At 40.6% G+C, this 23823-nt stretch overlaps 1 protein-coding gene across 14 annotated transcripts in view; it reads left to right on the top strand.

Annotated features, from left to right (window-relative positions):
* Positions 1-23823, top strand: part of PITPNM2 (phosphatidylinositol transfer protein membrane associated 2) — a 266887-nt gene that overhangs the window by 39880 nt on the left and 203184 nt on the right. For 13 of the 14 annotated variants that reach the window (XM_074298846.1, XM_074298806.1, XM_074298857.1 and 10 more), the window contains exon 2: positions 18941-19051. The gene's annotated coding sequence lies outside the window, so the exon portion shown is untranslated. The remainder of the gene's footprint in view (positions 1-18940; positions 19052-23823) is intronic. The other variant, XM_074298768.1, reaches the window with a different exon arrangement.

Raw genomic sequence — 23823 nt, 5'->3', positions numbered from 1 at the left:
TTTCTCCTCCTTCTTTTCCTTCTCCTTTTCCCTTCCCCCCTTCCTTCTTTCTTGTCCTTTTCCTTTTCCTGCTCTTCTTCCTTTTCTTTAGGGTAGGAGGGAAAGGGGAATACAGTTAGGATAAAAAAAGAAAAAAGAACAAAAAGGGTCATTAAGAGTTTGCCTTTTTTTTTTTTTTTAAAGAAAAAAGAACACAAGGGGGTCCTAATAAGTAGAACAGCTTTGAAAGCTTTGGTTTGACCTCTGGAGAGAACTGATGAAATCTGAGTGTAGACTGAAGTATAATTTTTCACTTTAATTTTTCTTGCTTTTTTCCGGTATGGCTAATATGGGAATGTTTTGCATGATTTCACAAGTATAATTCACATCATATTTCTTGTCTTCTCAATGGGAGAGGGAGGAGCTGATGGAAGGGAGAGAGAAATGGAACTCAAAGTTAAAAAAAAAGAATTCTAAAAATTAATAATAAATGTATATGCTTATTTTTTAAAGTTTAAGATTGGTTATTAAATCCTTTAAAAGAAAATCCAAGGGTATATACAATGAGGCCTGAAGTTTCTTGTTTGATCCTCTTATTTTTTGTTCTTTATACAGGCAAATGCCTATTCTATTTAGTGTTTATTAAATTCAGAACAAAAATTTAAATTAATTTTTAATTTTTATTTTAGTATTTTATTTTTCCTAATACATGCAAAGATAGTTTTCAACATTCACTTTTGCAAAACCTTTTGTTTCATTTTTTTTCCTCTCTTCCCCCCTTCCCCTTCTTCAAGACATTAAGCAATCCCATATAGATTAACTATATGCAATTCTTTTTTTTTCTTTATCTTTCATTTTATAATTATAATAATTTTTGACAGTACATATGCATAGATAATTTTTATAGCATTATCCCTTGTACTCACTTCTTTTCTGAAATTTTCCCCTCCCTCCCTCTACCCCTTCCCCTAGATGACAAGCAATCCCATACATGTTACATGTGTTATAGTATATCCTAGATACAATATATGTGTGTAAAACCAAATTTCTTGTATGCAATTCTTCTAAACATATAAAATTAACTTTTAAAATGAGGGATTTGAATGTTCTGTGTGGCGACTATGTTAGCATCCTGGATACCTTAGAATCAGCCAGAATCAGGATAAGCAAAAGTCTTTATTCTTGGTCTTTAGCGGTAGAAGTGAAGAGAATGGACGCCTGTAGGATCTCCACTACCTCACCTCCTCGTCTCTCTCTTGCAGAAGTGACCCTGGTTAGTCTCACTGCACCACAAATCTCTGTATACACCAAAGACTGGGCCAGCACAGGATAGTGGGAAGGGCCATTTTCCAAGCATATTCTTATAGAGTATTGTCCAATCGGTAATTAGTCTCAAGTGCTCAATTGTCCGACCCCAGTGCATAAGAGTTTCAGCCCCTTACAGTTCTGGTATCAGAGGTTACTTCTAGTTCTAAATTTATAATCCTAAAATCTAGATTTAAATCTAGCTTCTGACACATTCTAGCTGTGATATTATGAGCAAGTCATTGAGCTTCCTGCCTAGGATGTTTTTATTCAGTCTTGGAGGAACTTACCAACCCTTGGTGGGCATTCCTATAACCCTTCTATTGACTTTCCAAAAGTCAGAGAGAGGAGTTAGTGCTGAACCGAAACCAATGCTGTGCTGGATATGGAATCAGGACTCCTGACAGTAGCATAGGAAGACTGCTGCATTTGGAAGCAGAGGACCAGGGTTCTCTGCTCCTGGCTCAGCTTGGCTACTTCATCTGCCTTAGTTTCCTCAACAGAAAAACAAGTGTATTAGATCTGACAACTTTCTCTACTTAGGTCTTTGATTCTAAAAAGCTGCAGGATTAATTGTATCAGAATCTCCTGTGGTTCAATCTCATTTAGAAGGGAAAAGTTCCATTCTGCAGAGGAGAAAAGTGATACCCAGAAAAGAGATAAGATTTGGTCAAGATCTTACTGGTGCTAAGAAGTGGAGCTGGGACTGGAGCACATCCTCTAAATCCCGTGCTTCTTCCCTTACATCTGGCTCCTTTCGTTAAAGGTTCATCAGAGCCATTCTATATACACAGACCTCCATTCTTTGTATCCCCATTTTTTCAGCACAGTGCCTGGAACATGTTAGGTATTTAATAAATGTTCATTGATTGATTATGGTCTCTCTTCTCATGTTCTAAAATGCATCGTCTTTACTTTTTCCAATTAAAGTGACTTCTGATGTGTTTTCTTCCAAGGAGTCCCCAGCATCCCCTTGAGATATTTAGAGATATTTTGAGTTCTCACCCTAGGGGGGCTGGGGCACCAATTAAGAGGTTCCTTCTAGAGCTCTTGAGCCTCCCAAAGAGAAAGTGCTTGATGATGAGCGCCGAGCCAAAGCTGTCATCACTGATGATAAGAGCATGGGGTCCCAGGCGTGGGGGTCCATGTGGCTCGGTGATCTGCTCATCATTGAAAGAGTGAAAGGACATGGCCCCCCCCGGATCAGCCAGGGCAGATGGCTTGCCTGACTTTCCAGAGCAGGAAGAGCGAGCAAGGGATGGATTTCTGAGTGATGCTGTCCCTGGAGCTAAGACTTGATGTTGGTGCTAAGTCACAGTGTTTCTGGAAGGGACATGTGTTTGACAATCCTTACCGCATCCAGTAGCCAGATGGTCTAAACAACCAATCAGTGGTACGGTATGTAAATATTTTCAATCATTACCATGGCGCCGTTGTGTTGACATAGAAGTGGATGAAGTATAACTTGGGGGATGTCGCCTGCTCTCGGCACTGGGGCCTGGGCCAAGCTGGAGCCCCAGACCCTGCCCGCCTGGCGTCCCCAGGATGAAGAGGAGAGCGCCTTGGGGATAGTTTCCATTCTCAGGTTGTTTTTCTTTGCCCAGCCCTATTAGCTGAGGTTCTTGTAGTTCCTTTGACCACTTCCCCTCATGCAAAGGAGCAGGCCCTGATGTCATCCTCCTTTTTCTACCCACCTGTAGTTTTTCCATTTCGACTTTCTTTACTGTGACCCAGAAAATAAAGGAGAAATTGCTGCATACAGGAAGACTGAGGTTGACTTCTGATGATGGCTCTGGGGATTATTTGCATGTGCCCAGTTAAGAATCAGCCCTTTTCTCTTCCATCTTCTCTCTCTCCACTCTCCAACTTGGTAGGCTCATCACCTCTCTGCAGACGACTCCCAGATCTGTCTGTCTAGTTCTAATCTCAAGACCTGCCCTGTTAACTGGACAGGGCATTCTACTTCTTTCCATTTACCAGTGTTCTCTTACTCTTAAAATGACTATGGATGACTTTGTCTTTATTTTGTATATATTTCTGTTTATTTACTAGGTTGTTCCTTCCTCAGTTAGCTTCAGTGGTTCCCTGTTACTTCCAGAAACAAATAAAAAATCCACTGTCATTTAAAAGTCTACAAAAGCTGGCATCTTCCTATTCTCTGGCTCTTCTTCCACTCTGTTCTTATACACACACACACTTTGATCCAGTTATAGTGTCCCATTTTTGGTTCCTTAAATAAAATTCTTCATTTCCCATCTCCAGGACTTTGTATGGGACTGTCCCCTATTTCTGGAACGTTCCCTCTCTGTGACTGACTTCTGTCTCCTCTGGGAATACCTTACATGTTCATGGTTATTTACATATTTTATCTTTTATGAGGAAGGGAACTGTTGGTAGAATCCTTAGCATTTAATGTGGTGACTGGCACATAGTAGGTGCTTCATAAATAATGATTGACTGTGGACTGATTTGTGTACATGTTGTATGCATAAGCCCAGGAAGCTTCCTGAGGACAGAGACTGTCTCATATTTGTCTTCATATCCTTAGCATTTAGTCTAGTACCAGTCACATAGTAAGTGCTTAATCGATGCACCTTGAATGGCTATTATGGAAATACGTTTTGCATGACTTTATGTATAGAATCAATATAATAATATTGTGTGCCTTCTCAAGGGGTAAGGGAGAGATGGAAGGGAGAAAATTTGGAATTTGATTTTTAAAAATAAATGTTAAAATTATTTGATTGGAAATTGAGTGGATACCCATAATTTGGGGAATGGTTGAGTAAATTATGACATATGAATGTAATGGAATATTATTGTTCTATAAGAAATGAAGAGCAGGCTGATTTCAGGAAAATCTAGAAGGATTTACATGATTTGATGCTGAGTGAAATGAGCAGAACCAGGAGAACATTGTATACAGTAACAGCAAAATAATGTGTTGTTCAACTATGATAGACTTAGCTCTTCTCAGCAATGCAGTGATGGAAAGAAGCATCCACACCTAGAGAGAAAATTATGGAAATTGAATGTGGATTGAAGCATACTGTTTTCACATTTGTTGCTGTTGTTGTTTGCATTTTCTTTCTCATGGTTTTTTCCTTTTGTTCTGGTTTTTCTTTCACAACATGCCTAATATGGAAGTATGTTTACAGTGGTTGCACATGCTTGCTTTCTTGGGGAAGGGGCAGGTAAGGGAGGGAGGGAGAAAAAGAATTGGGGACACAAAATCTTACAAAAATAAATTGAAAACAATCTTTGCCTTTAGTTATAAAAATAAAATACTATTGACATTTAAAAACTATTTTTTTCAGAAATATGTTTAATATGATTGTATATATATAATTTATATCAGATTGCTTGCCATTTTGAGGAGGGGGAAAAGGAGAAAAAGAAGAAAATAAAAATCTTATAAATGTTGAAAACTACTAAATAAATTTTAAAAATACAAATTATTTTCATGTAAAGTTGGGAAATATTTAACAAAATTAAAATATATTAAAATGATGTTGATTGACTTTAGTCAGTTTTTTATGGGGCATCTCCATCTGGATATCCTATAATACCTCAAATGTGACATGCTCTAAACTAGGCTTGTGATTCTCCCCTCCACCCAAACTCTTCCTCCTCTTCATTTTGTTGTTCTCAGTAGCAGCACATTTACCGAGTCTCCTGTGCCTGAAACTTGAGTGTTACATGCTGCTTTTCCCTCTCCCTCTCCCTCTCTTCGCCTTTTCAAGCTGTCACCACTTCCTGATGATTCTGTCTTTGGATCATCTCTCACTCGTTCCTCTCCTTTGTTCCTCTTGTCCCTGTCCCAAAGTAGGCCTCCCATCACCACCTGCCTGGAGTAATACCATGGCCACCTTATTGCATACACAGGCCTTTCTACTTCTCCTCTAGCCCCTTTTAAACCTAAAAGGGCTCAATTTCCCTCCAGCTCACATCCCTCCCTGCCCAGAAACTGTACTTGGTTTGTTATTCTTGGTTCCTTCAAAGCTCAGCTCAAATGCTGCCCCCTTCATGAAGTCTTTTGGGATTCCACCCTGCTTCCCTGTCTCTTCTGAGATACAGCTTTGTACTTGTTTTCGCTCAATGTCTCTGTGTATATGTGGCTACCTCAAGGGACTACAGACTCCTTGAAAGCAGAATCTCTTTAATTTTTATCTTTGATTCTCTCAGAAAAAAAAAAAAATTATCTTTGTATTTTTGGTGCCTAGTATAGTGCCTGGCACATAGTAGGCGTCTAATGGCCAAGAGGAGGGAGTAAGCACTTGTTAATTGCCCACTATGTGCCAGACACTATGGTTAAGTGCTTTTTTACAAACATTGTCTCATTTGATTCTCACAACAACCCTGGAAGGCAGATGCTATTATTATCACATCATTTTTTCAGTTGGGGAAACTGAGGTAAATTATTTACACTTACACTTACACTTTTGTTGATTGACTAATTTAATTGCCTTTTGATGAAAGCTCACACTTTCTTGCCTGTTATGTAAAGCTCACCATTACCTATTAGCACCCTAGTTTTCCAAACATTTCCTATATTATCTGCCATTTAATCTAGGATCATCCATAGTCTCCCCAAGGCTTTTCCCTATGCCTGAAATGATCTCTCTCATTCCTTTGCATACTACTGGGTCCTTTTCTGCTCTGGCATTCTAGGATTTCTAGTTTAATTGAGAAATAATTGATTGCATTTATAGGTGGACCAGCCTATTTGTGAATCTCCCACCAGTATCACAGACCCTCAGAGTGGGAGAGGATCCTAGGCATCCAGACCTGAGACCAGAATCCTCTCAACTTGGGCTCCCACATGCTCCTCTTGTTCTTCCCCCTCAGACCCCATCAAGCACCTTGTCTTGCCCTTCTCTGATATCCTTAACTTGTAATATTTTATCTTTAGCCACCTTTGCTTTGATAATACTTCCCACTACACTGTAAAGAGGGGCCATGTCTAATTCAAAGGATATTATCTTTCTTAGTGCCCAATGTAGTACTATGCACACAGGAGGCATTTACTAAATGTTTTTGCTTGATCCATCAACAAGCATTTATTAAACTTCTATCTGATGTCAGGTGCTGAGGCATATCCAAAAAGCAGTTCTTGCATGAATGAAAGGAATAAATTTGGGATGGGAAGAGATAACTGTCTTGTGACATAATTATTTGTATGTGTTTCTTATTTTTACTCTCAGATTACAGTCTTTAGGAGGACAAGGAATGAGATTTATTTGTATCTGTGTATCCCATAATACCATTCATAATAACAGCTTACAGTTATATTGCACTTTTCCCTCAATAATTTTAAAAGATAGGCATTTTAAAATGGTATTGGTCTTTTTGTTTTTTTCATTACATTCTATGCATTTCCAAATAAATCCCTTCCCCTTTTCTTATCTGGTGACCTATCACTTGCACCAAAGAATAAAAAGAGAGTTCAGCAAAATTAACCAAAAAAAGACATCAACAGATTCTTGTACTATATACATTGCCTTATACTCATAAGCCTCCACTTCTTCAGAGGAGAGAAGAAGGCTCATTTTTCTTCTTTGTTAGAGCTAGGCTTACTCATTGTAATTATAGAAGATCATTATCATCATTATTAATGTTATTAGCTCTTTCCAGTTACATTGTCATCATTTTGTATATTGTTTTCCTGGCTCTGCTCACTCTATATTAGTTAACATAAGTCTTCTCCAATTTCTTTGAATTCATTGTGTTTGTCATTTCTGTTGGAATTCAAATTCCTTGATCCTAGGGATTGTTCACTTTGTATCATCGGTGCTTAGCACATAGTAGGTGTTTAATAAATGCTTATTTACCACTGCTATTCTAAAGACATAAAAAGACAAAAAAATCAACCAGAAAAGAATGTATTTATTTAAAAATACTTACAGCAGCTCTTCTTATGGTGGCTAAGAATTGGAAAGTGAAGGGATGCCCATCAATTGGGGAATAGCTAAGCAAGCTGTGGTATATGATTGTAATGGAATATTATTGTGCTACAAGAAATGACATGCAGGATGATTTCAGAAAAAACCTGGAAAGACTAACATGAATTAATGCATAGTGAAATGAACACAATCAGGAGAACATTGTACCCAGTAACAGCAATATTGTTCGATGAAGAACTGTGAATGACTTAGCTATTCTCAGCAAACAAAGATCCTGGACAATCCCAGAGGAGTAATGATGATGCATACTGTCTGCCTTCAGAGCAAGGATTGATATTGATTGACTACAGTCTGAAGCATGCTATTTTTCATTTTCTTTATTTTTTTCATTTATTTAAGTCTTCTTATACAAAATGACTAATATGGAAATATTTTACATAATTGCACATGAAAAAGTGAATAAATACTTGTTGAATTTAAATTTAATTAAATTTATCTGATAAATAAATCAACTATAAAAAAAAATTCTTACTGATTAATTCTTCTGTCGCCTATTACATTTGCGTGGTAGTGATATACTACTATTCCCTTTTTAAAGATGAGGAAATAGAGGCTCATCTTTAAGTACTTTTCTCATGGATGCACAGCTAATAAGTGTCACAGCTGGAAGTGGAATCAAGTCTTCCTGGCTCTTAACCTATTATGCTTCCTCCTACATAGTAAGCACTAAATTGATATTCGATGATTGAATGAACAAATAAAAAAAAAAAAAGCCCAAGGTTTTCCTACAAGTCACCTGGAACTAGAACCATTCTGATCACATATTATAGTATTCCTTAATTCCCAGAGTGAAGCACATCTCTATTTCCTTCTCTCTTTCTGGGCCCCCGCTTGATTATAATTGCCCAGAATTTGGGAAATATGGGAAGTTGATATTGCTGTTGTCCTTTCTATTTACATTGTTGCAGTCTTATTTATTTTTGTCTTTCTACTAATCTTACTTTATATTAGATCATAAATTTGCTTCTCTGTGGTTGTCCTTTACATTGTTTCTTTTTTTAAAAATAAATTTTTTTATTTTCAAAATATATGCAAAGATAGTTTTTAACATTCATCTTTGCAAAACCTTGTGTCCCAAATTTCCCCCACCCTCCCCCAGATAGCAAGTAATCCAGTATAGGCTAAACACCTGCACTTCCCTTATTCCATTATATTCCTATATATTTCTCATGCTGCACAAGAAAAATCAAATGAAAAGGGGAAAAATAAGAAAGAAAAACACAAATAAGCAAACAACAACAAAAGCAAAAAGGTGAAAATAACATGTTATGATCCACACTCAGTTACCACATTTCTCTCTCTGGATATAGATGGCTCTTTTTATCACAAGTCTATTGGAATTGGTCTGAATCATCTCATTGTTGAAAAGAGCCACATCCATCAGAATTGATCTTTGTATAATCTTGTTGTTGCCATGTACAGTGATCTCCTGGTTCTGCTCATTTCACTCAGCATCAGTTCATGTAAGTCTCTCCAGGCCTCTCTGAAAGCATCCTGCTGATTGTTTCTTATAGAACGATAATATTCCATAACATTCATGTACCATAACTTATTCAGCCATTCCCCAACTGATGGGCATCCCTCAATTACCAGTTCCTTGCCACTACAAAAAGGGCTGCCACAAACATTTCTGCACACGCGGGTTCTTTTTTCCTTTTTATAATCTCTTTGGGTTACAGACCCAGTAGAGAGACACAGTTTTATAGCCCTTTGGGTATAGTTCCAAAGTGCTCTCCAGAATGGTTGGATCAGTTCACAACTCCACCAACATAACATTGTTTCTTAGGACACAGTAAGATTCCATTATATTCCTATAAACATTACATATAAACATTCATAATGTTTAGCTATTCATTCCTCAATCCATGGGCATTTACTTGATTTCCACTTCTTTTGAGTTATAAAAATGCTGTCATAGGTATTTTGTTTTATACAGCGCTGCCGCCATAGAACCCTCAGAAACTATCACAGGAGCCTCTCCCATTTTTACATGGTACCTTTGCATTTTTTTTTTTAAACATGGAATAAGCTTTTCCTTTATTCAACTCTCCCCATCATTCTAGCCTGTTGAAATCATTTGGTTCCTGACTTCTAATGTGTTAATTTTGGGTTATCTACCTGTGTCATCAGCATGCCCACCTTGGGGGCCTTACATTAGACTGTAAGTTTTTTGAGCTCAGGGACTGTTTTTACCCATTTTTGTATCTCCAGATCTTACCCTGTGCCTGACGCACAGTAGGGGGCTTAATAAATAATTATTGGTTATTTGCTTGTTCTTAGGTCTCTGATAAAAATCTCGAGCTGTGGTTTTCTCTGGAGGTGGTATTGACTTTGTAGTGGACATGCTGTTCTCACTTTGGCAGAGAAAACTTTTACATTTTATTACTGTTTGTGTTACAGTTTCTCTGTTAAGCCTAATCGGAAATTCATATCTTGGTCCTAGTGAACTTAGTTGAACTTCCAGCCTTCAGGACCTGGGTGTCCTAGGACACTGATTTCTTTTTGGGACCCATGAGCCCACGGTCAGGAGTCGGGGGTGTTTTTCAGGGCCTGCTGCTGTATTTTGTAACTTTGTCCCAATGTTTTAAGGAGGGAAAAAGAAAGCAAAGTAAAAATAGCCTTGCAGTTCTGGGAAACAATGCCAGTAGGAGAACCCATGGGGACAGAATCAGAAATAGAAGAAATGGCTTCATTCAGATTCCTTGGAATTTTGGGGGGCTCAGGATCTCCTAAGCTCTCTCTGGCTAAAGTAGCCCCAACAGCATCTGGAATCATTTTGGGAAAGATCTGAAAACAACTTAGATCTTGTAATCTCAGCATGACCCCTGCTGCGTCATAGCCCCAGTTGGAAAAAAAAAAAAAAATTTAGTGTTCAAGCTGGGGTCAAAAACGACAGTGGCTAGAGAGGAGCAGTGCTTCAAGCCCACCAGAAATGGGTTCGAATCCTGATTTTGGCACTGTGATTTTTTTGGGGGGGAGATGGGGGTGGGGAACAAGATTATTTAAAAAAAAAAACAAAACCCTCCCCTTCCAAGATAATTAAAGATAAAAGTTTCTCTCCAAAAACTTACCTTGTGGTTATTGAGGACTTTTTTTTTTTTTTTTTTTTGCACGCATGTAATAATAATAGACTTTCTCCTCATTACATAATCTGTTATTCTGTATACCAGACCTTGGTAACTTGTCAAAAGTTTTTAGAACCCAGCTGTGTCGACTCCCGGCAACAGAGGGCTGCTGCCTCTCCCTCATAGTAAGGATTAGTCACTCTGTACTTAGCTAAATTTAACTTTTTCTCATCCAAATGATATTTCTGTGGGGTTAGGTCTTTACATAATGTTACCAACTGCCTTATGCGGAGAATTTCTCCTCCTTTTGCCAGATTCTGTAGGGCTGGGGGAGAGGTGTGTGTGTGTGTGTGTGTGTGTGTGTGTGTGTGTGTGTGTGTGTGTGTGTGTGGACTGTTCCATGCATGAGTGAATCAGTCCCTTCTCCTCTCATCTTCCTCCTCTGCTCATTCCCCTTTGCTCCTCAGCCTTTTATCACTGTGGCCAGGGTGAGAAAAAGGCCCTTTCTCCAGTCTCTTAATGGTCTTCACTAATGCACAGGGCTGGGCTTTCCTTTTATTCCGAGGCCGCCTAGCTCCCATCTCTAAAGGTTATTCTTGAATTCTCCCGTGCCCTTTGGGGCTTCTGAAAGGGAAGCTGAGGTGAAAAAAGCAGAGAGGTTGGTGAGAAAATGAAGACAGGAAAAGAAAGAAGGAACGGAGCAAGATGAATAGAAGTGGGGAGAAGATGACCAAATACTCCCCCCACCCCCATCAGCAATACCACCGGTACAGCGTAGACAGGGCTCAATGTGAGCCCATTAGTCCTAGGAGGAGCAGACTGAGAGTCTTCATTTGTACCTCTTAGCTGATGAAAAAGAGATGCAAGAATCTCTGCTCTTAAAGAATGTACGTTTTATCGGGAAGACCCCACATGGTCCTGTCTAAGAATATGTGACGTGTCAAATGAACCCATGACCAATTGGGAAGTGAAGTGCACTAGCTGGTGGAGGGAGCAAGTGGAAAGCAACTTAAATAGCAGAACTTTGAAGGAAATGAGGGGTCCTCAGAGTAGACCTATATCTATCTATCTATCTATCTATCTATCTATCTATCTATCTATCTATCTATCTGTCTGTCTAATTGTCTATCCAATTATCTATGTCTGTCTATCTATTCATCTGTCTAATTGCCTATTTATCCAATCATCCATCCATCTATCTATCTGTCTGTCTGTCTGTCCGTCTATCTGTATGTCTTTCTATCTAATTACCTATATAGTATTTAGTCTAGAAGAGGAAGAGTCAGCCTTTGAGAGGGAGGTGAGGGAAGCATTTGTGCAAAGGTTAAAAAGGCAGGAAATTGTAGTTCATGTGTGAGAACAGCAAGAAAGGCCACTTTGGTCAGACTAAAATATACCCAAAGGGCAGTGATGTACAATAATGAGCAACTAGAAAGCATAGGAGGTAGAGTGTTGAGTTTGGAGTCAGGAAGACCTGAGTTCAAATCCAGACTCAGACACCAACTAGCTGAGTGAACCTGAGTGAATTGCTTAACCTTGACCTGCCTCAGTTTCTTCATCTATAAAACAGGGATAATTCTAGCTCCTACCTCCTAGATTGTTATGAGAATCAAATGAGGTGATATTTGTCAAGTTCTTTGTACACCTAGTGATTTATGAACACTACAGATCTGGTGCTGGTGGCTAGAAAAGTAAAGCCAGGTTGTGGGTCAAATGGCTTTAGGTACCAGAGATTGTCATATAATATCTTTGCATCCCAAGGCCTAATGTCAGGCCTAGAATAAAGTAGACATTTAATAAATTTCACTTACCAGTAGTAAGCACTTAATAAATGCTTGTTAATTGCTTGTGGCTAAGAACCTAGGATTATAGAAGATTTTTGCCCATTTTCACAAGCCTAAAAAATTTCTTGTGCCTTAATTCATCTTTTAAAAAAAATTTTTTAAAGATAAATATATTGATAACTTTTGATTTTGTATGACTTACATTTCCCAGTGAATCCTTGTTCTTCTGCCCCAAAGAGTCATTCCTTCTAATAAAGAATAAAAAAGGAAAAAAGAAACTATTTAACAAAACTAAATAACACCAGTCACATCTGACATTATATGCAGTTTTCCACGCCCTTGGTCCCCCATCTCTGCCGAAAAACTTAATTATTCTACTTTTTAAAAAATTATTTTGCTATTGTTCTTTCCATTTGTGTTGTCTTTATCAGTGTGTTGCTGCTTTTTCTCTTTCCCCTACCTTCCCCTTACACAGTGTTCTCTGTCTTCCCTTGGTTCTCTGTAATCATAATCATTGGGCATTATTTTTCCATTGAGTACTTGTCAGCTACCACAACTTGTTTAATTATTTCCTGATTGTCCACCCATCATTCCCATCATTCCTTCTGCTCTCACTTATAGACACTGATTTCTCTTCCATCTTTTTTTTTGTCTACTGCTTCAATAGTGATATGGCTGTCTGCTTTCCTTGTCTCCTTCTCTGCTCCCCACAAACAGGTTCCCCCTCATATATCCCTCCTTCCCATATCCCGCCATCCTTCTGTGGCTAACATCCTTGAGAAGGCCTACTACAATAGGTGTCTTTCCTTCCTTTTTTCTTACTCTTTAATTCATTCTCTACACTCAGATTTCCAACTTTTATCATGCAATCTCCTGTGCTCTCCAGAGTTGAACAGTCACCACTAGCCAAATCTAATGGCTTCTCTTCATCTTCCATTTTCTTGACATCTTTAAATGATGTTATTGATCTTCCTCTGGTCTCTGGGTTTCCACAGCCTGAATCTCTCGTGGTTCTCCTTCTGATGGATTTTCCCAAGGCTCACAGCCACTAAACTTGGGTGTGTTCCAGGGCTCTGCTTGGACCTTCTTCTCCTCCTCCTCTCTACAGTTTCACTTGATGATCTCCTATTGTTTCAGTTGCCATCCCCTTGCTGATGATTCTCAGATCTGTTCATCTAGCCCTGCCCTCTCTTCTGACTTCCAGACTCACATCTACAACTTCCTCTTAGACTTCTCAAAGACATCTTTAACTCAACACATTCAAATATGAATTTATTATTTTTTTCCCTTAAACCATCTCCCTGTTCCTATTTCCTTATTACTAGGTACCACTGTTCTCTGTATCCCCTAAGACTGAACCAGAAGTGTCATCTTCAACTTCTTTCTATCTCTCAGCCCTCCCCCTATCCAATATGTTGCCAAGTCTTATTAATTTTTACCTTTGTGACATCTCTTCCCCCCTTCTCTGGGAGAGCATTGCCATCCTGCTCCCTCTGGGCGTTCAGCACTTCAGGCCCAGACAATTATAGTGGCCTCCTGGTTTCCCTGTCTTCTTCACTGCATCCAACCTTTATTCAGCTGTTAATTCAGGCTTCCTAGATATACCTCCAGCCATGACACCCTCTGTTAAATGAACTTCAGTGACTCCCTGCAGCTTTCAGGTTTAAATGTAAAATCCTCTGTTAGGCCTTTGGCAAAGTCTTCACAACTGGTCCCTCCTTCCTTACTAGTGTTCTTACACTTTCCACCCTTCCATGTTCTCTTAGACACTGGGACTCTGGCTTCTTGCCTGGTCCTCAAACAAGACACTTCATTTCTCAGCTCCAGATACTTTCTCTGGCTGTCCCCCATCCCTGGAATGTTCTCCCTCCTCATCTCTTCTCCAAGCTTCCTTGTTGTCCTTCAAATCCCAGCTAAATTACCCCTTCCATGAGAAGAAACCTATTCTGATTTCCCCTTAATGTCTACTGGCGTCTCTCTCGTGATTATCTACAGTTTCTCCTATCTATGGCTTGTTTGTATGGAATGGTTTTCATGCAATCTCCTCCATTAGACTAGAAGCTTGCCTTTCTTTGTGTCACTAGAGCTTAACACAATGTCTTATACGTAGTAGACACTAAATAAAGAAGACTTATTTCCTTCCTTCTTTAAGGTTAAAAAGTACACAGGTCTTTGCCAAGACCCAGTGAATTCAGCTGTTGACAGATCAGGATTTAGATCCTTCTCCCTTGTGAGTTTTGTCCCCTCCAAAACTGACCCTCTGGGAATCTGGATGGTACCTCGGTGATGATACATCATTTGCCAGATATGAGGCCCATTTTGTCAACAGGGAAGAGCTTTCTGTTTTGGAGTTCTCTGAAAATCACAAGAAATGATTGTTTTAAATTTAATCCACCCTAACAAACTCAGCTAGAATGAATAGTTAACGGTTTTTGGTGTTTGTGCCTCTTCTGTATTCTTTGTATCCTGAAATGTTTGTGGCTGTTAATGATTATTAAATTCATAATAATAAAAACATTTTTAAAAATCAGATAGCTGCCACAGAGAGCACGTGCCCCTCACTGGAGAGCTTTTGGCAATGTAATACATGGAAAAAAAAAGTCTTGTGTTCCTCCCAGGGCCAGGCTGGACTGATGACCTCTGAGGTCCCTTGCAGGGCTGAGATTCTTTAACCCTCTCTGGATTAAATGGCTTTAGTCCCTCCTCTGCCTCAATTTTCATCTCCAGTAGAATGTAAGCTTCCTGAGGGCAAGGAGGGACAGTCTTTTGTCTTTGTGATCCCATTTGGGGTTTGTTTGGAAAAAATATTGGAATAGTTTCATTTCCATCTCCAACTCATTTTACAGAGGAGGAAACTGAGGCAAACTTGGTTAAGTGACTTGCCTAAGATCATAGGGCTAGCATTTGATTTGAACTCTGGAAGATGAGTCATCCTGACACCAGAACTGGCACTCTATCCCCTGGGCCACCTGCTGCCCCTAACACATGGCATAGAGCCTGGTTTATCAGAGACTGGAAGGGACTTTAGAAGTCATCAAGTCTAACAAGTCTCTGATGCAGAGTAGGAAACTGAGGCATGTTAAATGACATATGTAGGGTAACCCAGATTTTTCTGCCCCCAAATCCAGCCCTTTCATCAGTGAATGCAGCACAGGTGTTGATGCTTATTGAATTGAGTCAAATTTGGACCAAACATGGTACCTCCCGGTTGCTTGCCCACCTTCTATAATTCATTTGGCTCTGAATGACATTTTACTGTTTCCAAAAATGAAACCTATCCTTGGGAAACACTCCAGAGAATGCTTTGAAAGCAGTTCCCAAGGAAGGACCAGGCTAAGCATCAGTAAGGGATGTGTGTATGTGTGTGGCCCCTCAAGGACACTCACTGATGAGGAGGGATCCTTCACTAGACTCTTACATCTAGGGCTCAAAGGGAACTTTGGGATCATCGGGATCATCCTATCATGTCATTTTTACCCATGGGGAAAATTGGCACTGGGAAATCAGATGACTTGTCCAAAGTCACACAGAGTCAGGATTTGAATCCAGAAACTCTGGCTCTGGGATTTGTTGCACTGCCTCTTTGAACGCTTGTTGAATCAGTCGCTTACCTTTAGTCGCTTATCAACCTGGCTTGAGTGATTAGTTATTTTTTTCTGTAGCTTTTGCATGGTTGATGAATCAGTGCTATGGTCCTGCTGCCCACAGGCTTTAGTGTCTAAAGTGCCATATTTATGGTGGGGAGGGGCAGCTGCCTTGCCCTGACTGGCTCTGTCCCGGTTATGTCACTTCAGGAGTATTTGGATCTGTTCTGGTGCCGTGGTCGAGGGATGGCTGGAGGCCGTGTTCTTGAGTGCCAGGATCGGAGGGGGACACACTGGCTGGCCTCAAGGATCCCAAGGGCCAGTGTGTGGAGGATGCCATCATTCTGCTCTGCCCCAGCCACTGGAGGGTGCCAAGGGGCAGATTTCAGTTGAATGGTCCAGCCCTATTATGCCTTATTCTTTTGCTCTGTTTCCATGCATGTGACAATCCGTGTGCCTTTTCACAGTCTGTCCCCAAGACCTAGAATGCTCTCCCTCCTCCCCTTGTCCATTTCCTACTTCCATCAAAAAGGGACGCAGGTCCTACTGTGTGCAAGATCCTACCCTCACTGGCTCCTCCCTTCTGATAGTACTTTCGCTTTGCTGAAGAAAGTTAGCTGGCTACTGTTTTCCCCCTCTAGACTGTGAACTCCTGGAGAGCTTTGATTTTTCTGCCTTTCTTTGTATCCCAGAGCTTAGCCAGTGCCCAGCTCATGCTGTTTCATTACCTCATGCTTGATCCTTCATTACCCCCATGGATGCCATTACTGTCCGGGGGGTTTTCTTGGCAAAGATCCCAGGATAGTTTGCCAATTCCTTCTCTGGTGGATTAAAGCCAAGAGGATAAAGTGACTTGCTCAGGATCACACGGGTAGTAAGTGTCGGAGGCCAAATTTGAACTGGGATCTTCCTGACTCCAGACCCAGTGCTCCAGCCAGCACACCACATAATTATGTGTCTAGCACTTAGTAGGTGCTTCATAAATGCTTGTGGATTGACTTGATATCAGGTAAAACCTTCTCTCCATGAGAGGAATGGACTGATCTAAGAGGCAGTGAGTTCCCCATTATTACTGGAGATCTTTCAGCCCACCCTGAGAAGACAGAACCCCTTTGTGGAATGGCAAGGTCTGGGTTGTTGTTGATGGCCCCTGAAGCTCCTTTCAGCTCAGAGATCCCATGACTCGCTTATCCTGTTCCTCTGAACTCCTACTCTCATGACTCTCTCTACCCTTCATTTGCAATCTCTTCTGCACTGGTGACATCTCTCCTATTATTGCTAGGAACTGGGATTTATTTAAATCTCACTCGATGTCAGTCTCATTCCACCTGTTTGCCTTTGATTGATCGCCCACACTGGTGCTGCAGGCTCCCTGAGGGGGAGGGCCCTGGGATTCCACCTTTTCCAGATTTCCAAGGCATATTAGCCCAGCTCCTGGTGGTACACAGTAGGTGCCGTAGGATGACCCATGGGCCTTCCACTCCAAATTCTGTGATTCTGTGACCTCTCCCCGGAGGAGGAACTCTGCCCAGAAGCTGCTACATTATGCAGGTTCCTGCCTGATTTTTAGATATAGGCACTCAGGGAGGCTTTTTGTGTAACTGCCCAAAATAAATAAGCAACTTAGCATGGTTGGCTGAATCCACTTGCATGGCCCATGCCAACCAGGGGGTGTTCAAAGTGGTGTTCACAGGAGAGGAGGAGGCGGTGTCAGGGAGAGGAGGGAGGGAGGATGGTGGTCTCTGCTGGCGACAAGAACGGTCTTGGAGAATACCAATGAGCTGCCACAATAACGGGCTTTCTCCAGCCTTTTAAACTTTTCCAAAGGTTTGACAGGCTTTCTTTATACGAGCCTCTCAACTGCCCTGTGAGGTGGGCACTTAGGAGCCCCGTGGACATTGTATAGATCAAAAAACCAGTGCTCGGTGGGGTTCAATGACTGGCCAGGGCAATGCAATTAATATCAGAGGCGGGATTCCAACCCAGTACTCAGAGGTCTACAACACTTTGCTTCTTGAGGCTTTTAAAATGGCCAGAGGCTCATGAAGTTAGAGCTAGAAGGAGAACCATTCTCTTTATTTGAAAATGAAGAAAATGAGAAATAAAATGAATTGACCAGAGTCCCATAGATAAATATCAGAAACAGGATTTGAACCCAGTTCTCTGATCCCACATCCTCACCTCCTTTTCTGGCCCAGTCTAGTAATCTTCTTGGCTAAGTTTCTACTTTAGAATTGAAGAGCTTTGTCTGTTGTCTGGGTCCTTCTTCCACCCCAGGAAGGTAACCTTAGTGTTCAGACACCCGTTTTTCACTATATCCCTTCTGGTCCCTTTCCTCAGACATTAGAAATCCTTCAGATTTGGCTTTCTGGCAGGAAGGGATCTTAGTCATCATTGGGTTTGACCTCTTCACATTACTGACAAAGGTCCCATAGTTTGCCCAAGATCCCACAGAGAGCAGATTGTATAGAGTTGGACTTTGAACTGGGCTCATCCAACTCTGTATCTCATGATTAGTCTATTCTGGATGGTCCCTTCTGTGTCCTCTGGCCATAAGCCTTGATTTTCCTTTCAAGAGGGAGTTTAGAGGCTTAACTTGGAGTCAGAAAACCAGAATTTTAAATCTTGCCTTTGACACTGACTAGATTTCAGTGAGTCACTTGCTTCCTCTCTGCCTCAGTTTCCCATCTGTAAAATAGAAATAGCATCTTTCTCACAGGGTAATTGTGAGCCTCAAATTAGGCTTCATGTGTGTGTTCACACACACACAAGAGTACTTTGCAAATCTTTTTAAAAAGTATATAAATGACTAACATATATTAACATGCATTGGCCAACCTGCCATCTGGGGGAAGGGGTGGGGGGAAGGAGGGGAAAAATTGGAACAAAAGGTTTTGCAAGGGTCAATGCTGAAAAATTACCCATGCATATATCTGGTAAATAAAAAGCTATAAAAAAAAGTATAGAAATGCTAGCTATTATTGATATTTCTTCATCTATAAAATGAGGGCAGGGAAAGATCTTATTCAAGGGAGACCTACAGAAGAGGACTATCGATTTCTCACTCAGACTCATGGAAGGCAGTGGGCCAGCATGGGCGGAGTGGTGGGTCTCTGTTTCCCCATCTGTAAATAAGGAAGTTGGGCCCCATGGCCTCCTAAGCCCCTTCTAGCTCAGAATGGATGACTCCATGGTCCAGTACTGTTGATTTCTTTTATGCCTGATTCTGTTTTCTCCTCTCCTTGTCTGTGTCCCTCTAGGATGTCAGCATATGTGTGCCATGGTATCATCCACCCTTCGCTGCAGCCCGAGGCTTGTCCTCCTCTTCTGCTCATGAGTGCCGGGGGCCACATTGCAGGTGGGCGGTCCAGGTAAGGGCTTGCTGTGGGGGAGGGAGAGAGGAGGGCTGCTCCCCTGGGGCTGAGGGCTGTTCTGAGCTGCTGTGGGCTGGCCTGAGCTTCCAAGGCTGGGGAAGGATCATTTTTGCTCCCTTCTCTCTTCCATTTGAAGTCTGTCAGGGGCCTGAGACCTGTCACGGGGTGGATTGTAGCTACTGAATTAGCTTTTCCCAGATATTGACTCCCACTTTCTAAATAGGTGAGCATCTGATTTTTGCCTTTGACTGACATATGTGAAGAGACCAGCCTTCCTCCTCAGGGTTGCAAAGGGCCCTGTTATTAGTCATCCTATTGATGTGTTGTAGAGTCAGGGGCCCATTGAGGTTGGAATATTTCTCAAACTATTTGATCTTGTTACTCAGCCCCTACCTCTCCCTTTTACACACACACACACACACACACACACACACACACACACACACACACACACACACACGACTAGCTACCAGCAGCTTTCTATTTGAAGATTAGTGGGTCTGAAATCAGAACATGGATTCTCCCCTCCTGCACTTCCTCCTCAAGCACAGACATACATTTTGAGTTAGGATATAATAATACCTTGTGCTTATGTCCTACTTGATCATTAACCCTGCTCTTCTCAGGTTCATGATTTCAGTGGCTCTTTTTGGGGAATGATCATACCCATTGTATAGATGGGGAAACCAAGGGTCTGAGAGGTGAATCCACAAAGTTTGTTTTAGAATCATCGATTTAGATCAATTCTGATGGACGTGGCTCTCTTCAACAATGAGATGATTCAGGCCAGTTCCAATGATCTTGTGATGAAGAGAGCCCCCTGCACCCAGAGAGAGAACCGTGGGAACTGAGGGAAGATCACAACATAGTGTTTTCATTCTTTTTGTTGTTGTTTTTTGCACTTTGTTTTCTTTCTCATTTTTCTCCTTTTGATCTGATTTTTCTTGTGCAGCATGAAATATATATAGAAGAATTGCACATGTTCAATATATATTGGATTACTTGCTGTGTAGATGAGGGGGTGAGGGGAAGGAAGGGGAAAAAATTGGAACACAAGGTTTTTCAAGGGTGAACGCTGAAAATTATCCATGCATATATTTTGAAAATAAAAAAAAATTAATTAAAAAAAAGAAAAAGAAAAAAAGGTCATAGATTTAAAACAAAGCTAGAGACTTTTTATAAATTAATAAAAAATGAAATTAAATAAAAAAGAAAGTTAAATTAGAACCCAGATTTTCTGAAGCCCAGTTTGGGAATTTAGGATACCTTTGCCATAAAAGATGAGGGGAGTAGCTGACTGTTCCAAAGCCTTTCAGCTTTTTTTTTTTTTTTTTTTTTTTTTGATGGAAAACTCTCCACAAGTCTCAGTGGTAGGTGCTTGACTTTCCACTTGGAAACAGATGTCTCTCTTTATCTCTGGATCTTGAGGGGGGAAAGAAAACTCTTGAAACAAAAGAGAACAGTCTTTCTTTTTCAAGCTGAGTTTGCTCCCGACTGTGAGATCCTGTGATTCTGTGAAAATATGATGGATTCCCTATTACCTTCTTTAGACCCTGATTGGACCTTTCCATCCCATCCCTCCCAGAATCTGGCCTCTCTCCTGGCCTCTGGTTTAGCTCTCCTCTCCATACTGCTGACTCCACAAAATGAATGTTAATAAAATTAAGATTAGCAGTGATTACTATTACAAATATCTGTAGCACCCCTCTGGGACCACATCCCTAATTCACAGTCACAAGCTGCATCTGTAGGGGGTGATTAGCATGTAGAGATTCAAAGGTTCTGTTGGCCCCCACTCCTAAAATTCTGGCCCATGAGCCCCCCTCAGAGAGCTTCCTTTGGAAGTCAGCAGATCAAAGTGAAAGGATTTTCTGAGATGTGGCGCTGCTCCTTCAAATACCCATGGAGTCAATGGGAAGAGTACACATTGAGGGACCGTGTTTCTAATTCCTGTCCCAGATAGTGCAAGGTTCTGGTGTTCCTCTATTCCTTGTCTTCTGGTTTCTACCTGGAAACGTTATCTTTTCTTTGATGTGGGCGCTGCTCAACTGAGTTCCATGAACCCAATTCTCTCTTACGCTCACTTTCAATTGCCAGGTATATTTCTTCCCTGGATCCACAGTTGGCTCTCTTCTCTGCTGCCTCTAACTTTCCTTGGACTATTGCAAGGACTCGAGGCTAAGGCAAAGAGATCCAGAAAGACTTTCTGCCTCATTGTTCTCCATTAGAAGCTATGAAGTCATGCTTTTTACAAAACTATCTACGTTGAGCTCTTGTTTTTTAACTATGTGCAGGGATCAACAGGCTTAGTTTTTTTTTTTAAATTTCCCTAATAGACAATCATTTATTAATTCTCTTTCCTATCTCCCCCAATAAAAAAATAAGCAAAACAAATTCTTTGTAATAAAAATTAATTATAATTGAACAAAAACAAATTCCTGCCTTGTCCAGATCCAGAAATGTACATCTCATTCTTCTTCATCTCTCTGTTAATCAGTCAATCAGCAAACCTGCTGTGTGCCAGGCACTGAGCCACATGCAATGGCTGAATGGAAGATGGACTGGAGTGGAAATAGACTTGAGGCTGGCAGACCCAGCAGCAGCTACTGCAGAAGTCTGGGATGAGGGCTTGCATCAGAGTGGTGGAAATTCAGGAAGGGAGAAGGGGACTGTTAGATGTTGCAGAGTGCAATCAAGAGCCTGGAATACAGGGGTGAAGGAAAAAGAGGAAGCCTATGGTGAATAGTCTTAATTTTTTTTTTTTTTTTAGTAATATATGAAGCTGAGAGGCTAGGGAATTAGGGGAGCCATGGGAAGTTTGAGGAGAGATGAAAAGGTTTGGAAGAGTCGTTGTGGAGAGTAATATAAGGGAGTTATGATAGGATTGCCTCTCAGCAGTGAGAACCCAATTGAAGTTGGGTAACATGAATTCATACTGAACCCAACCTAAATGGTTGTATAATTTTTTCCACCTTTATTCAGCAATAGGAGCAAAAATAACAAATGGTTGAGGTATTTCAGGGCTGATTTTTGGCAGGGAATAAACTTTGAAAATTATAAGGGAGCCAGAAATTCAAGCGAGGACAATATAGAATTGATTTAGTTTATTAAAAAATCAAGATGAGGAGAAGAAGAAAAAACGAATAGTACAGGGAAGATGGCCTGGGACAAAGGATTAGTTTGTGGATGAAGGATAGGTTTGACAAGGGAGTGCTGAGAGGAAGCAGAAAGCCAGATTGCGGTTGACTATGGGAATGGTAGCATGTAGGTAGTTCGTTAAAGCACAGTTCCTTCAGAATCATCCTTAAACCCATAGTTAATAAGTTTAAAGTCTTTCAAACTTGTCTTTAAAACAAATTGTTCTTCTGCTTGCTTACTTCTGTTTGCAACAGCTCATCCAAGTCTTTCCAGATTTTGTTTTTTCTTCATTTCTTATTGTGGAATATTATCTCATTATCATAATTCTATCTTAATTCACTTCTATCAAAATTCACTTACTTGTCTTTGTTGTTGTTTGGTTGCCTTCAGTCTTGTCCAACTCTTCATGATCCTGATTGGAGTTTTCTTGGCAGAGATACCACAGTGCTTTGCCATTTCCTTCTCCATCTCATTTTTACAGATGAGGAAACTGAGGTAAACAGGGTGAGGGTGACTTGCTCAAGGTCACACAACTAGTAAGTGTTTGAGGCTAAGTTGGAATTTAGGACTTCCTGGATCTAGGTCTGACACTATCCACTTCACCACCTATCTGTCCCCATTCCCCAGATGATGGGTATTCCTTTAGTTTCCAGTTCTTTACCACTATAAAAAGAGCTGCTATAAATATTTTTGTACATATGGATCCTTTTCTTTTTTGTTGGATTCCTTTTGGGTAGAGGCCTATTTGTGGTTTTACTGGGTCAAACAATATTCAGAGTTTCATTACTTTTGGGGCATTGGACCAATTCTGAGCTCCACCAACAAAGTGATATTAGGTGAAATCTGTTTTCCTGTATTCCCTCAAATGTCATTTTCCTTTTTGTCATCTTTGTTCGTCTGATGGGTTTAAGTTTCCCTCAATTTGCATTTTTTAAATTCACCCATTCTCAAACTCTTTGGATCCCTTTACACTCTTAAGAATTATTGAGGATCCTCCTCCCACTCCAAGAATTTTTGTTTATATGGATTTTCTCTGATAATATTTATTGTATTAGAAATTAAAATGTGTTAATATTATTATGAACAGTTTTGATCTCATGCATTTCCTGAAAGGCTTTCAGGAATCCCCAGGGTCTCCTGAGTCTACACTTTGAGAACCACTGGTCTAATTATTAGTGATTTGGAACATTCTTTCCCTTCTCATTTTAGTTCCACTGGTTTTATTTGTACAAAAAAAGTGTCTATTTTATCTTGGGCTTAGTTTGTTAAGGGACAAAGTGGATGTGGTTAGTCTTGGATTAGCCAAGGCCAGTTCCCCTTGAAGTTCCATCAGAGACTCTCTTTCAAGCATCATAAAGGGATGACGGGAAGACAAGCCTTTCTACTTCCTTAGTATGTTAATACTTAGCTATCTCAGTTATCTTCCCCTTACTTACACTGATTAAATCAATTGAATGGAGAGTATGGTATCAAATCTCTCCCACTCCAAGAGATAACTTTTGGGGGAAAGGCACCAGCAATGGGAGAGGTCGGGTGTTCCTTCTGTGGGACATCATGGATTTAGAACAGGAAGAGATTGTTAATCCTGTCTGACCTCCTGACCCCCATTTCATCTTATAGAGGAGGAGACT

The sequence above is a fragment of the Sminthopsis crassicaudata genome, chromosome 1 (genome assembly GCF_048593235.1).
Source record: "Sminthopsis crassicaudata isolate SCR6 chromosome 1, ASM4859323v1, whole genome shotgun sequence".
Taxonomy (NCBI): Eukaryota; Metazoa; Chordata; class Mammalia; order Dasyuromorphia; family Dasyuridae; genus Sminthopsis; species Sminthopsis crassicaudata.
The sequence above is the reverse complement of the archived record's forward strand: the minus strand, read 5'-3'. Positions and strand labels throughout refer to the sequence as shown.